Source organism: Humulus lupulus, chromosome 3 (genome assembly GCF_963169125.1).
Source record: "Humulus lupulus chromosome 3, drHumLupu1.1, whole genome shotgun sequence".
Classification (NCBI taxonomy): Eukaryota; Viridiplantae; Streptophyta; class Magnoliopsida; order Rosales; family Cannabaceae; genus Humulus; species Humulus lupulus.
Genome location: NC_084795.1, coordinates 47,919,207 through 47,925,599, shown reverse-complemented (window position 1 = coordinate 47,925,599; position 6,393 = coordinate 47,919,207).

Sequence of the window (6,393 nt, the reverse complement as noted above, 5' to 3'; positions counted from 1 at the left end):
TGGATGGATGTATATTTTCATGATGATAGATTCTTGATGGTTGTTTATCATGGTGCTTTTGGGTTTAGGAATTGTTTTTAAAATTTATTATTGAAATATGTAAGGCACTTTGGGGCATAGGAATTTTGTAATTTTTTCTTTAAAAATTATGGGTAAAATTCTGTTGAGGCCCGAGCCCCGAGCTCGAGCTGCTGCCTACGCGCCTGCCTGAGCCTAACCCTTGCCATGCGGTGTCTGCCTGCGCCCAGCCATCGTGCCCTGCCTATGCCCAGCTACTCCTCCACCAGCCGAGCCTCCTCCAGCTGTCGCACCCTTGGTACAACAAACAAACCCTAGTGTGTTGTTATCATAATTAATTTTAATTATTCATTTAATTAAAAATCAGAAATCGAATTAAAATGATTTTAATTTGGAAATTTCTTTAATTGAAATAATGTTGATTATTTTCCATAATTAAAAATGTTTTAATTGTTATCTTCCATAATTAAAATTATTTTAATTAAAATATCCAAAAATTAAAATTATCTTGAATTTTAATTTATTAAAATTAAGTTGTTTAGTTTTATTTTTGAATTAAATTACCCAAATTCAAATTGGGCCTTAGAAAATTTTGGGTGTTAAAACCCAAAGTTTAATTATTTTAAAAAGTTTCTTTAAAATAATTAAAAAATTGTATAATTCAAAATGGATATGGAAAAGGATGGCATTGGCTCAACAAGACTACATCTCAAGGTTGAAGATTAAAGTGCTCTTTATCAGGCCTTAGTTAGTCTAGGTTACATTTTCATGTATTTTTTACAAGTATTGTAATTTTTCTAGAAATACCCAAAAGTTACCATACCCGCTTTTATTTACTTATTACAAATGTTTGAATGTGATTAAAATGTTTAATATTTTGTCATATATTATAAAATGCCATTCATATACCCATGCAGTATGCAATTAGCATGCATTACATTCGTGTAGAAACATGCTATTAGGAATGTCCTATATTTTGTTATATGTTTATATGTGATAATTCATATAATAATAAATTTAGTCTTAATTAGTTAAGATGGTAAATCAAAATTAAATTTGTTTAATTTTTTGTTTTAATGAAAAATATTTTATTAAAATAAAAATGATATTCTCTTAATTAAAGCAAAATTAGAATTAGAATTAAATGACACAATTTTGTTTTGTTTTGCTTAATTGGATTTGTAATTATTAGAATATCATTTGGTAAAAATAAATAAATTTGTTTTTACAACTAAAATTAAAAAATATTGATTTTGTGAAAAACACACTTTTCCAAAATAGTGAGTGGGAGAGGGAGTTATGACAATAAGTCCCATGGTCTCCATTATTGGTTGAACACCGAGAGGCATAAGAAGGGCCTTGTGTTGCCTCCGTTTGCGGCCTCCCTAAGGAAAGGCTTCTGAATATATTTATTTTATCTCAAGGTTGACTTCTCTTATGATAATATAATTAGTGATGTATTTCCAGTTTGACTGACCCTAAGACACACTCTTAAGTTAAGTCATTGATTGAAAATAATGGGTTACACCCAAATGTGTATCTAGGCTTTCAAGCACGACTAGTGCATCTTGATCAAACTAGCGGTAGATCATAAGTCAAAAGAGAAAAAGACCTTTTTAAGTTTTCACTTATGAAATTGAGATTTGTCTCAAAATTAATTTGGAGTTATTCTGACCTACCCCAAGGTGGTCCATTAATTTCACTTTAATTTATTGTGGATTAGTATATATTTTATGTGTTTTTTATATGTTGCATTCATGCATCATGTTTACTTTTTCAAATAAAATATGATATTTATTATATGTTTTAATTCATTATATTTTATTTATTTATGTAGCGTCCTGAAATTTTACTTAGCTAGATAGTAGTAGTAGTAGTAGCTGTAGTAGTTATAGAATTTTAGATTTCGTGGGTATCGGTTCAAGCCGGGATTTAGTTGGAAACTCGTAAAAATAGTTATGGATTTTGTAAGTTTAACCTATGGTTTAGAAATATTAATTTTAACATAAGGTTTGATTAATATAGTTGGTTCTAGAAATATTATTTATTATAACATAAGGTTTAGATAGAATAGTTAACACTACAAGAAATCTGATCTTTACCTACCAATATTTTACCTACCAATATATATTGGTAGGGAAAGTAATGATTTGCCTACCAATATTTATTGGTAGATAATATTAGTAAGTAAATGCTAGTCCATTATATTATCTTTCTGAATAGAGCTTTACCTACGAATAATATCAGTAGGTAATGATCTTTACCTACATATATTATGGAGGGAAATTTTTTAACTATTCCCGCTCAATTTTCCCCCCGTTTTTTATTTTCATTATATTATTTTATTATTATAAATGCTTATTTGGAAGCTTATGTGGAGTAAATAAGCTGACATTTACCTACCAATTTCTTACCTACATATATATATTGGTAGGTAAAAATATCTTTTGCCCACTAATATTTATTGGTAGCGAATATTGGTAAGTAATTATTTGTCATTAGTATATTAATTCAGAAATGTTATTTCCTACCAATATTACCTACTAATATGGAGACTTTGCTTACATTTATTTTTTAGGGAAAAATTCACTACTACGAAATTGGACTTTCCCGACACCCAACCACGACAGTCAACAGAGTTGACTGTTGTAATTTCTTAGCGGGACTCTACGTCGATAGTTAAAAACTGTAGGCATAGAGACCAACGCCGACAGCTAATAACTGTCACCATTGCTTTTGACTGTCGCTATTGACCCCAACGCCGACAGTTACTTCGAGACCAATATTGACAGTTAAAATGTGTCGCTATTGACCCCAACACCGACAGTTAATTCGAGATCAATACCGACAGTTAAAAGGTGTCGCTATTGACCCTAACGCCGACAGTTAATTCGAGACCAATGCCGACAGTTAAAATGTGTCGCTATTGACCCCAACGTCGACAAGTAATAAAAGTCCAATGCCGACAGTCATAAAATGTCGCTAAAATTCAAATAAAAAATTCAAATATATAATTAATGAATAATATAATTTTAAAATAAACTAAATTATGTAAATACATTTATAAAAATATGTAGTAATTAACAACTTTTAAAACTAAATTTTAAATATATATTAATAAAAATATGTATTAATCTTCTAATATATATTGTATTATGTATTTTAAGAAGAGTTACAAATGTTATAATACAATAAGCTGTAGATAGAAAATTTTGGGCGCCTTTCTTTTTTTTCATTTTGGCTCCAATATCACTTAAAATAAGCGGGAAGTGCAAAATTGAAAGAAAAGAAAAATTAAGTTTCATTTTTACTAGCCCTATGGTCAGAGAAGACCCAATGTCGAAGCTCTCTCCTTCTGGCGATTTCATCATACAATCCATTCACAACAGCCCTTTCAAAGCTTGCCACTTCGATTATCTAGACAATCGACTGATTCAAAATCTCCCTTCTTCCAGAGCTCCCATAGTGTATAGTGACCGATTTGTGGTAGTAGCCCACCAACAAAGACAAACCCCCCACCTCTGAAGCCCCATTCATGGTGTCAGACGCTCTCTCCGCCCAACCAACCCCTTATGAAACTCTCTATTCAGAGCAAGGTTTTGTTTCCTATCTTAAATTTCTATTTTTGCTTTTTTACTTTTTCTTTGTTGCCACATGGTCTGGAATGTGTTATTTGCAATGTATATATTTCTCAAATTTGTGATAAAAGATCCCTCTAAAATTTGAATGGGCTACTTATTATATTTCTCTTTTTTATGTAATTTATCTCAAGTCTCGAAATAGTGCTTATTGGAGAAAGTAATATGCTTAAGAGTGAGAAAACCTTTTTGATGGGGCTTCTCCGAGTGTGTTTGAAAAATTTGGGGTCAAGTTCTTTGTAAACTCTATAGGGCGCAAGTGTACATACTCAACTCATTATTATTGGGTTTGAGTAAGATAATAACAACCCCTGTGATAAATGTAGATAAATTTAAGATTTTACTTCAGTTTATAGTGTTTGTAATCTGCTATGCATTTAAATTAATTACTTTATTTTTCTTATTAGTTTTTGGTTTCCTTGTTTCATTGGTTTAAATCTTGCAGGTCACGGGTAGCCTGGTGGGCTTCAACAACTTGTATCATGAACTTTTTTCTTTCACATCCCTGTATTGTTAGCATTCAGTTAATATTATTATTATTATTATTATTGTGATTTATTTTTTGGTTAGCAAATTTAAGATTGAGAAATAAATATGGTCTTTATTGGTTGGGAACCAAATTCTTTCTGCTATTTACTAGGTTGTTGAGTTTTGCATCTAAACCATGAGTCACACAATAGCAAACATGGTGAGATATATCACTCCAATTCACATTTTAATTGATAATCGAACTGATGATGTTTGTCTATCAAAAGAGGAAATATACATTGTTTGAGACAAGTCAGTAACGCAATAAAAGAAGATATTCACATATACAAGGAGTAGAATAATATTCATCAATTGTAATTGTTGTCTAGAACATAATTTTATTAGTAATCTTATCTAATCTACTAATCTTTTCATGTACACTAATTTTATAGAAGCCTTGGGTTGTGCTTAGAAGGCATATCTAGTTATATTCATTAATTTTAAAAATATTCCATGGATATACATACATGGTATGCTCTCTTGTCAACCCTTATTGGTGGTGTAAGGAGTGCACATGCTCAATTACGAGAGGTGTGTTTGCTATAATTAATATCATATGTTCTTCTCATTTTCTAGCATTCCCTTTCAGAATGTGTTTGAGTAGTTATCTTGATGTCTCATTATTGTTTTTTTCTTTGTTTTGTCTGTTGCATATAATGTGTTTGTTAAAGTGCATTAGTGAAATGGATTGTAGTGTGCAATGTTATATTTTCATATACTGGTGACTTGTATAGCAATAACCAAGTTAATAGAAACAAAATGATACTAGTTTTACACGTTCAGTTGATTCTTTTCATTATCATTGTACTAAAAAATTTTATCTTGTAGTCGTTCTTTCATGTATGTGATATGGATTTAACCAGTTAGCACTACACATCTAATATTTATGAAGAAATTATATAGAAAAAGGATTTTAAATACATGTGTTCCTATTTTGTTTCCTTTTCAACACTGAAGTGTTCTTTTAGAATCTTACATATAGATATAATTTATTTAGAATACTCAAGAAGTGCAAACAGTTAGCAATGGCTAACATCTTTGGTAGCCTTAATTAGCCTGGTTGTATAATTTAAACAAGTTTATGCAACAACACTCGTTAAATATTTATGCAACAACACTCGTGATGCTAGGATTTACTCAGACCCTGGAAGTCTTCTGGAAGGATTTACTCAGACCTAAGTTAATACTCTGGCTGTAAGGGATAAGTTGTTAATTGCTGGAGGGTTTCAGGGTGAACTTATTTGTAAGGTAACTATTTCACTGTTAGTCACATTGTGTTTGTTCTCACTGCTCGTAGCTGAATACCACCTGGTCGCTGGTTTCACTATTCACCTTTCTTTGAATATATAAATTGTCTGAATTTATATTTATCATGTATAGATTTGTTAAGAAAATGTGCAACATTCAATGAAGGAAGAATGAAGTCCCCTATTTAGTGGTTCTTTTTCAGTCAAGCCATGTTTTCAAATTCAGATATGTGTGATGCTTGAACTCATAATCAATATGTGCTATTGTCTAAAATAATTAAGTAATTAAGTAATATATGCTTGAACAATAAACTTTAGTTTTACACTATGATTAATAAACATGTCATGTTTCTATATAAGAACACATCCAACCATAAATGTAATGGAAAATTGTTCCAGTTAACTAACCAAACAGGCAGCCTCACCATTAAACTTTACCAACTTGTCATTCTGCAGTGGTGCCAATGGGAAAAAGGTCTTGGGCTAACAAGAAAACTTGTATTGTTGTTGCCTTTTATGTTAGATATTAGATAGAAATTAGTTTGAAACATATGCAAAATGAGAAGGCCAAATTAGTTGTATTGCTGTTGTTGTTGCCGTTTTTTTGTCATTTTCAACATTTGAATATTAGTATTATTGGTTATAAATTAGGCAAGCGTGTGTGCTTGTGTATGTATATATAAAATATATTGAAAGCAAAAGATAAGCCCAAAAATAATATCATTATTTGACTTTAGGCTTTAATTAACATGTTAATGTGACTCTTGATTTAGTTATTCACTTCCCCTGTTGTCCCACATATGGAGAGCATAATTTGTTTTGGTCTGAACTCGTATCATCAAATTAATTGAATTGTATTTGCATCAACTTCTCATTAGCTAGTTTTTCTTTCTAGGTTATTAATATTTCAATGCTCAATAGCTCAGTTAGATAGTTTTAGCCGATCAAAGATTAAAAATATT